General features: G+C 43.8%; 1 protein-coding gene across 2 annotated transcripts in view; it reads right to left on the bottom strand.

Annotated features, from left to right (window-relative positions):
- LOC125451026 (leucine-rich repeat-containing protein 2-like) overlaps positions 1 to 778 on the bottom strand; it is a 75,323-nt gene extending 74,545 nt beyond the window's left edge. Inside the window, exon 1 of one of the 2 annotated variants that reach the window (XM_048527688.2) lies at positions 678 to 778. The gene's annotated coding sequence lies outside the window, so the exon portion shown is untranslated. The remainder of the gene's footprint in view (positions 1 to 677) is intronic. The other variant, XM_048527684.2, reaches the window with a different exon arrangement.
- Positions 779 to 10,278: the final 9,500 nt, after the last annotated feature.

A 10,278-nucleotide genomic window follows, 5' to 3' on the forward strand; every position in this document is an offset into this window, starting at 1 on the left:
AGTCCGGTAGTCTAATGGGGATTAACACATTTTAAAAAGTCAAACAAAAGGGATTGGATACAAAATCTAACATTGCAGCCAGATTGAATTCCTACCCCTCAAGGCTGTTCGGCAAACACATGCAAATCCAAAACAATTAAATTAACACAAGTTGTAGATTTTCCCACATAGATCTCTGTCACAGTCCAATTTGATTCTAATCCAGAGATAGTAGGAACTGCCGATGCTGGAGAATCTGAGATAACACGGTGTAGAGTGCGATGAACACAGCAGGCCAAGCAGCATCAGAGGAGCAGGAAAGCTGACATTTGATCAAGGCCCCTCTTCAGAAAAAGGGTCTCGCCCCAAATGTCAGCTTTCCTGCTCCTCTGATGCTGCTTGGCCTGCTGTGTTCATCCAGCTCTACAGTTATCTCTTGATTCTAATCCAAATGGATTTCAGTTCGATAGATATAACAGTTAATTTTAAACACAATTTAAACATAAGTTTAAAACTAGGAATTTATAATTCCAATCCAAGTAACATCTCTAGACTTTCTTGGTGTCAAACTTTCAAATGAAGTATAATCCATTATGTCGAATTATGTGAAGTAAATTGGATCATCTTGAGTTTCAAATCATGGTTCAATGTGATCTTTCTCACCATCAGAAAATTAAAACATTATTCTTTTTACTCACCAAACTGAAGACAACGTTTTGCTTGCTGAATGTTCCAGACTTAATCTGTTTTAGTCTAGATTTGATTGGTACCTCGATGTTTAGAGTTTCTCCGACAAGCATCCCCCGCATGGTGTGTCAGAGTTGCCAAGCTCCAGTGTGGTTCTATTCTTGGTTGCTGTAACATACTATTTTTGTACATTGTTGATATGATCTGCAAACTGTACACCAGATACATATTCTGAGAAACATTCAAAACATGTGAATCAAAACAGAGAAGCTGAAAGGTCAAACAGCTAATAACAGTCATGGTTATAAAGCTAAGGAACAATTGTATCATTGTGCGTTTTTTTTGTCATATTCCATCTGGCGTTTGTCTAACTGATGTCATTTTAATCTAGTTCCATTTCAACTTTTACTTTTTTATTATACTGAATATGTTACTCAAGTACAATGCCACCATTCACAGACTGAAAGTGCAGGAAATTATAGTGATGTTAATGATAGCAATAGTTTCCAATTATTTAAAAATGGACCATCCTGTCAGATTGATTTTACTGGTCAGTAAGCTGCAGCAGACACGTGAGGAATATTTATTGGTGAAGTGTTCCTTTATCTTTACTCTAACGTAAGGAATGCAAAATTACCCCACCAACAAGGATTTAGGCTTGGGCCAGGGGTCCAGGCAAAGATGTCCAAACTACATTAGCACTGTCTTCATTATATCTGATAAGTAAATCAAAACCATAAACCCAGTCAGATGCTTTCAAGTGTTTTAATCTAAGCAACTAGCTAAAGCCATGTGACTTCTAAGTGTCTTAAAAAATTGTGCCAATGTTTCAAACGTGATTTAAACAAAATAAACAAATTGTTGCTTTTCCAGAGAACTTTAATCACAGTCCACAGTCCTTCAAATATGAGCACTCAGAAAAAGTAAAAACAATGAAGCACCTTCATAACAATTTTTTAAAAATTAAGACTGAGTAGTATTTTCTGCATGGACTTAGTACTCAAAATAAAACAGGCAAGTTCCAAACACTAACTTTGCAGTATTACATATTAATCGGTTTGCTGTATATATTAAATATCTGTTCTTATCTCGGAGAAATGCAGGGATTACCCCAGTTCTAAGTCTACAACAAATTTATTTGCAGAACTTCAAAGTAACTCAGCAAACAAAAGATTTCTACATAGATGTTCTCCAGGTTCTGGAACCTTCTGCAAAGTATTAGTCAAATAGCTCTCCAGCTCCACCCACATCAAGCATGGATCTGCAAAGGGGCTAACCTAATCTACCACAGAGCAATCTAACCATTGAGCACTACACATAGAAGGGAGTGATGTAACAATTACAAAGGGGATGTGACTTAATTTTGGCAGAAATAGGAACTTAATGAAGAAAATATGAATCCAAATTCATACATAGACAGACACGTGAGAACATCATCACCTGCAAATTCCTCTCCAAGCAATCACACCCTAGCTAGAAAATATATTGCTCCCCCCTCAGTGTCACTGGACCAATGTCCTGGAACTGGCTTCCTAACACCACTGTGAGTCTACCTACACAAAATGGAATGCAGCAGTTCAAGAACACAGCTCACCACCAACAAGGGCAACTTGGGATGCTGGCTCATCTGATGTCCAATGAATAATTTTTTAAGAAAACTCCAGAAATTCAGAAGTACATCATGGTGAAATTTTGGAAAGTTACTGGAGGTGGAAAGTATAACTGTTCTAAGAAAATACACAGCTGGTTTCACATAGGAGAATCCCAAATAGCCATGAAAGGGAGAAATATACAAACTAGTTAGAGGCGGGGTTGAAGGTTGAGAGGCTAGGAGAATGGGTAAAAATGCTGCCAGATAAGTATCCCGACATCTTCCTTTCTCCTTTGGTTTTTCTCAGGGCCGTGTTGGGAGTGACAGGAAAAGTAGTAAAGGATTTTGGGATGCAAATGAGAGAACTTCTGTGTCTGCAATAGCAACAGCAGGCAGGTTACTTGCAGTGTTTAGAGTATGGTTGATGCACAAAGGAATATTGCTGAGGTAATAATGACATGAAGCAGGAAAGTGGCAATCCTAGTGTCAGCCATTGGCACAGATTTGCAATCACAGAAGTAGAACATAATTATTATTAATACATATGAGTTTGTAGGCAAATTCCTGCAAGAAAGCAGTGAAATTTCAACCTAGACTATGTGCTGAAGTCTCTGCAGTGAGATTTGACACTTTTCTTAAACTCAGACAAGATTTCGACCATTTCTGCCTCAGCCAACACCCACCTCTAATAGCTTTGATCAATTTTCACACTTAAAAATGGAAACATTTATTTTGGTGGAAAAAGGACAAAACCTACATTATTTTGCAATATTAACTCAGTAATATCATTCTTCAAAAGTTTAGACAACTGAATTGTTCTATGCTGAATTCAGATACTTCTGCATGTGTAATGTAGCTCTCCTTCAACTGCTTCCACTGAATGCTGACATAACTCATCCAATACAGCAGGTGCAATTGAGGGTAGGCTGGACATGAAGCCATGTTGATGACAATCTGACTGGAATTCAGCCAGTGTCATTCAGTCACTTGTTGAGATGACTAACTCTTTGCTACCCAAAGAGACAAAAACCATTTTGATTAAAAAAAAGCCTAACTTGCACAGTGGGAAACTAACATGGTCCAATTTACACCCCTCACAATTTCACTGAAGTCAAAATAAATAAAACCTAGTTTATTGAATCACTCCAAAAGAATGTCAAAATTCTTTTGCCTGCAACAAAATTCTTTGGCTGTGAGAAACAGTAAAGTCTATCAACTATTAAAATCAGAAATAGAAATCACAAAAATTCCTCTAACATTTTGTATCACAACAGTGAGTTACATAGATACTGGGAACTGCAGATGCTGGAGAATCTGAGATAACAAAGTGTAGAGCTGGATGAACACAGCAGGCCAAGCAGCATCTTAGGAGCACAGCATCTTTTGTGCCTAGACCCTTCATAATAAATGGGGGAGGGGGAAGAGGGTTCTGAAATAAATAGGAAGAGAGGGGGAGGTGGATCGAAGATGGATAGAGGAGAAGATAAGTGGAAAGGAGACAGACAAGTTAAAGAGGTGGGGATGGAGCCAGTAGAGGTGAGTGTAGGTGGGGAGGTAGGGAGGGGATAGGTTGGTTCAGGGAGGACGGACAGGTCAAGGGGGCGGGATGAAGTTAGTAGGTAGGAAATGGAGGTGCAGCTTCAGGTGAGAGGAGGTGATAGGTAAGAGGAAGAACAGGTTAGGGAGGTGGGGAAGGGCTGGGCTGGTTTTGGGATGCAGTAGGGGGAGGGAGATTTTGAAGCTTGTGAAATCCACATTGATACCATTGGGCTGCAGGTTTCCCAAGTGGATTATGAGTTGCTGTTCCTGCAACCTTTGGGTAGCATTATTAGGGCACTGCAGGGGGCCCATGATGGACATGTCATCTAAGGAATGGGAGGGGGGGTTTGCGTCTGGGAGGTGCAGTTGTTTATTGCGAACCAAGCATAGGTGTTCTGCAAAGCAGTCCCCATGCCTCCACTTGATTTCCCCAATGTAGAGGAGGCCACAACGGGTACAGCAGATGCAGTATACCACATTGGCAGTTGTGCAGGTGAACATCTAATTGATGTGGAAAGTCTTCTTGGGGCCTGGGATGGGAGTGAGTAAGGAGGTATGGGGATAGGGTTAACACTTCCTGTGGTTGCAGGGTTATGTGCCGGGTGTGATGGGGTTGGACAGGAGTGTGGAGTGGCCAAGGGAGTCATGGAGAGAGTGGCCCCTCCGGAAAGCAGACAAAGGTGGGGAGGGAAAAATGTCTTTGGTGGTGGGGTCGGATTGCAGATGGCGCAAGTGTCAGAGGATGATATGTTGGATCCAAAGGTTGGAGGGGTGGTATGTGAGGACAAAGGGTATTCTCTTTTGGTTGTTACTTCAGGGACAGGGTGCGAGGGATGACTTGCGAGAAATGCGGGAGACATGTCCGAGAGCGTTCTTGACCACTACGTGAGGTTGGGGGGGGGGGGGTGGTTTGAGAGTTGTGGTCCTTGAAAACGAGGACATCTGAGATGTGCAGGAGTGGAATGCCTCATCCTGGGAGCAGATACGGTAGAGGCGAAGGAATTGGGAATAGGGAATGGCATTTTTGCAGGAAGTTGGGTGGGAGGAGGTGTATTCTAGGTAGCTGTGGGAGGCGGTGGGCTTGAAATGGATATCGGTTTCTAGGTGGTTTCCTGAAATGGAGACAGAGAGGTCCAGGGAGCTGTTAGAGATAGTCCAGGTGAACTTGAGGTTGGGGTGGAAGGTGTTGGTGAAGTGGATGAACTGTTTGAGCTCCCTGGACTGAGCTATCCCCTCCCTACCTCCCCACCTACACTCACCTCTACTGGCTCCAACCTCGCCCCTTTAACTTGTCTGTCTCCTCTCCACCTATCTTCTCTTCTATTCACCTTCGATCCGCCTCCCCCTCTCTCCCTATTTATTTCAGAACCCTCTCCCCCTCCCCCATTTCTGATGAAGGGTCTAAGCCCGAAACGTCAGTTTTTGTGCTCCTAAGATGCTGTGTGGCCCGCTGTGTTCATCCAGCTCTACAATTTGTTGTAGTGAGTTACATAGTGCTGCTAAGGTCTGCGACAGAATTCTGTGTATAATGCATCAATGCCATGGTTGTACACTGAGCCGCAGTGATGCATTAAATGGCACATGTGGCTGGGTGCCCATCTGAGGACTGAGATCTGCATGCTCGGTTACTACATAATCTCTGAGCATTCACTTCAGTGAGAGATTAAGAGGCCCCTGGCTGTATTGCAGCTGAGGCTGAGCAGATTTTCCATTTTGGGTCAGTCTGGCATTGCTGCAAGGGAAGTGCTCACCCCTTCCACAGACAAAACAATAGGTTCCAAGCCCTGTGTGACACCTTCTGCTGTGTTAGAACTTGACTGTTCCTTTCTTCTTGCCAGTGAGTGGAGGTTATCTGGCAGCTGTATCATGCGTCTTGGTGTGCATCAACAATGCACACAATCTATGTGCATTAACCCTAAAGACATCCTTTATCTCAATCACTGCAGCAAAAGCTAACCTGTGAGTCACCTTCCAGGAAGTCTGCACACCCTCCTTACCAACTATCTTGGCTGCAGCTCACCTGCACCCAGTGACTTATGACGTGCTGATCCTGACTTCGTGCCAGCTAAGTTTGCATAGTATTGCAGTGATGATTCATTGCACAATTAATTTATGGTGCCTCCTCATAACTCTCGCAAGGATGCCTTCCTCTGTTTCAAATCTCTTTGGAAACTCATCAGGCAGCAATTCTTGACTATCTGAAAGTGTAAAAGCGTAAGTGCAGGGAAAGGACAGGGGAAAATGGGGGTTGGGAGGAAAGCAGGTATTCCAGGTTCTCTCCACTTGCAGTTTCCATGTCAAGACAGGTCTCAAGATGAGAGTAAAGAATGATTGTGGAAGATGCACAAATAGTGACTTACCATCATCCTCAATGGCTTCAGCATTGCAGGCACCACTGTTACATGTATCAGTCCTGCTTTTCCTGTGCACCATGTTCCACAGGACAGGCTGTTGGAGAACGGGGGTTTCTGCCGACTGTATAACGTTGCCTGACCATAGGAATTCAGTCAAATCACCTGACGCTAGATTGTCAGTTGCATCTATAATTTCAGCATACTCTACAACAAACTTTGGACTAGTTTGTTACCAGGCGCTTAGACCTGTGCGTCCCTCCCGGGCTGACATATCCCGTCCCTACCTCCCCACCTATAATCACCTCTACTGGCTCCATCCCCATCCCTCTACCTTGTTTGTCACCTCTCAACCTATCTTCTCCTCTATCCATCTTCGATCCGCCTCTCCCTCTCTCCTTATTTATTTCAGAACCCTCTCCCCATCCCCCTTTTCTGATGAAAGATCAAAGCCCGAAACATCTGCTTTTGTGCTCCTACAATGTTGCTTGGGCTGTTGTGTTCATCCAGCTCCACACTTTGCTATCTATAACGTAACCTTACCGCCTCAGCTATCAATTCTCTTCAGACATCTTTTGTCAGACACAGGCAGTTATTTTATGTTACCTTCAGCCATGGACGACTCCAACACTTATCAAGAACCTATTTATCTTTGCTTTAATAATATTCAAAGACTCTGCATTCACCTTTTCAGGAATAGTTTTCTATTAACTCATCGCCTTGAGAGGAAATATTTTGCCTCATCTATTTTGAATGCATGACCCTCTTATTTACAAACAACAATCCCCTTTTCTAGATTCTCCGTATTACAGGAAACAATATCTCACATTTACTTTGCTGCAGGAGCGAAACCCCTCCTGATCGGGGGTAAAGACTCAGGAGGCAGGCATGTGGCAGTCTTTATTCTTCTTCAAGCAATCACCAGTTTGTGCAGAATGCGGGAGCTACCACGTTACCTTCCTTCCTCCAAATATCATCTGCTCTTAGTGCTGCCCTGTCTTTAATTAATTCTGCTTTTTCCTCTGAGCTAGCTGCTGCTTGTAAATTTAAAATGTTCCATCCATCATCTTTGGCTTCTCGCTGTTTCACAGCTGCTACCATTACGATGTCCTGTCCTAACATTATTTTTGCTGCACACACTGCATAGTCGTTCCCTCTCTGGTTTGGTGTCTGAGTCCTTCTGTGTACTTTTACTTTAATTACTGCTGCCTCCTTTGGCTCAATAGTTGCAGCCACTAGGTCCTTGACTAAGTTTTCGTGCTGAATTACACTACCACTCAAGGTAACATAACATTGCCTTACCTGTGATATCATGTAGTCATAGACTACACCGAAGGCATAGCTACTGTCTGTGTAGCTGTTAACCCTTTTAGCTCTCCCTAACTGCAGGGCGGCAATAAGTGCTTTTAGTTCAGCTACCTGGGTGGTGTGACATTCTTCTATATGCTCTCCTGCCAAAAGTTCCCCTTTCAAATTAACCATGGCCCACTCTGTCTGGGCCTCACCATCATTATACTTCAGCGTCCCATCTACAAACATGAATTTCACATCTGGCCCCGCTAAAGGGTCTTCATTAACTCAACCATGTCTCTATTCTAAGATAATAAAATGTGAGGCTGGATGAACACAGCAGGCCAAGCAGCATCTCAGGAGCACAAAAGCTGACGTTTTGGGCCTAGACCCTTCATCAGAGCGTCTAGGCCCGAAACGTCAGCTTTTGTGCTCCTGAGATGCTGCTTGGCCTGCTGTGTTCATCCAGCCTCACATTTTATTATCTTGGAATTCTCCAGCATCTGCAGTTCCCATTATCTCTCATGTCTCTATTCTCCCTGTTCCATGAAGGGGATACAATCATGTGTCTCTCCTTTCTGATTCACATAACTTGCTGGGTTGTTTCTATTGTCTATAACCACTTTCACATGCTTGTCTCCTGGCAACAGTGCAGCTTCCATTTAGCTCGCTGACTGCCTGTAACACCTCTTACTTTGCCAGCTTCCAGTAGCTGCACTTTACTATGCTGGGAGTGCAATATCACCTTCCCGAGTAATGTCAAGGAGAAGTATGTCAATAGTGCCCACGTAGCACATTAGATTGCTTGAATACATAAGCATTATTCCATCATGACCAGTTCCAATCTACGTGAGTAGTGTCCCACAGGCCAGAGTTTGTCTCTGTGTCTCTGTAACACTGCTACAGATTGATTGACCTTGCTTTCACTGCAAAAGACGTGAAAACACTTTTCCAGGTCAGGAAGCCCTGGTGCTGTTGCAGAGACCAGCGTCTGTGTAACTTTGACAAAGGCCACCTCCTGTTCAGGTCTCCATGCAATTTTCTCTGAGGTAGATCACACCCATCCCCTCTCCACCAGCACCCCCCAACACCACCACCACCACTACCTTTTGTAAGGTTTTGTAAGGGTCGGGCTAGTTCACAATAATTTTCTATGAAGTTCTTGCAGTAACTGAATAGTACTAAGACATGTCTCACCCCTTTAACAGTAACTGATTTTTTTCATTTCCAATACTGCAGCTTTTCTCTCTGGTGGAACGCCACAGCTGCCTTGCAATGCTATCTGTTGCCATTGGCTACCAGCTGGAGATTATTCCGAGTCTGTTAAAATCCTTGTTCCTGTTTGCTTCCATGTCAGTACCAGCAGTCTCCTATTTTGTGTCCTAGTTTTCTACAGTTCTCACTTTCCTTACTGGGGCAGTTCTTGGGGAAGTGCCTGTCCTTAGTGCACACGAAACACATTCCCTCCTTTAGCTGTTTCGGACAGGGTCCTTGTCTATGGGTGTTCCCTGTAACAACTGCTGCTAGTTTCTTAATATTCCCTTGGTTATTTTCTGCCTTCATTGCCCAATTGAGTACTTCCTTAATAACAAAATATGGGGCTGGATGAACACAGCAGGCCAAGCAGTTTCTCAGGAGCATAAAAGCTGATGTTTCAGGCCTAGACTCTTCATCAGAAAAGGGGGATGGGGAGAGGATTCTGAAATAAATAGGGAGAGAGGGGGAGGCGGACTGAAGATGGATAGAGGAGAAGATAGGTGGAGAAGAGAGTATTGGTGGGGAGGTAGGGAGGGAATAGGTCAGTCTGGGGAGGATGGACAGGTCAAGGGGGCGGGATGAGAAACAAACAAAGAAACAAAGAAACCTACAGCACAGGAACAGGCCCTTTGGCCCTCCAAGCCTGCGCCAATCAAGATCCTCTTTCTAACCTGTCATCTATTTTCTAACAGTCTGTGTCCATTTGCTCCCTGCCCATCCATGTACCTGTCCAAATATATCTTAAAAGACGCTAACGTGTCTACGTCTACCATCTCCGCTGGCAACGCATTCCAGGCGCCCACCACCCTCTGTGTAAAGAACTTTCCACGCATATTTCCCTTAAATTTTCCTCCTCTCACTTTGAACTCATGACTCCTAGTAATTGAGTCCCCCATTCTGGAAAAAAGCTTCTTGCTATCCACCCTGTCTATACCTCTCATGATTTTGTAGACTTCAATCAGGTCCCCCCTCAATCTCCGTCTTTCTAATGAAAATAATCCTTGTCTGTTCAACCTCTCTTCATAGCTGGCACCGTCCATACCAGGCAACATCCTGGTGAACCTCCTCTGCACCCTCTCCAAAGCATCCACATCCTTTCGGTAATGTGGCGACGAGAACTGTACACAATACTCCAAATGTGGCCGAACCAAAGTCCTATACAACTGCAACATGACCTGCCAACTCTTGTACTCAATACCCCGCCCAATGAAGGAAAGCATGCCATATGACTTCTTGACCACCCTATTGACCTGCGTTGTCACCTTCAGGGAACAATGGACCTGAACACCCAAATCTCTCTGTTCATCAATTTTCCCTAGGACTTTTCCATTTACTGTATAGTTTGCCCTTGAATTTGATCTTCCAAAATGCATCACTCGCATTTGCCCGGATTGAACTCCATCTGCCATTTATCTGCCCAACTCTCCAGTCTATCTATATTCTGCTGTAATTTCTGACAGTCCCCTCCACTATCAGCTACTCCACCAATCTTAGTGTAATCAGCAAACTTGCTGGTCAGACCACCTACACCTTCCTCCAGATCATTTACATATATCACAAACAACAGTGGTCCCAGCACAGATC

This window comes from Stegostoma tigrinum, chromosome 3, assembly GCF_030684315.1.
Source record: "Stegostoma tigrinum isolate sSteTig4 chromosome 3, sSteTig4.hap1, whole genome shotgun sequence".
In the NCBI taxonomy this organism is placed as follows: Eukaryota; Metazoa; Chordata; class Chondrichthyes; order Orectolobiformes; family Stegostomatidae; genus Stegostoma; species Stegostoma tigrinum.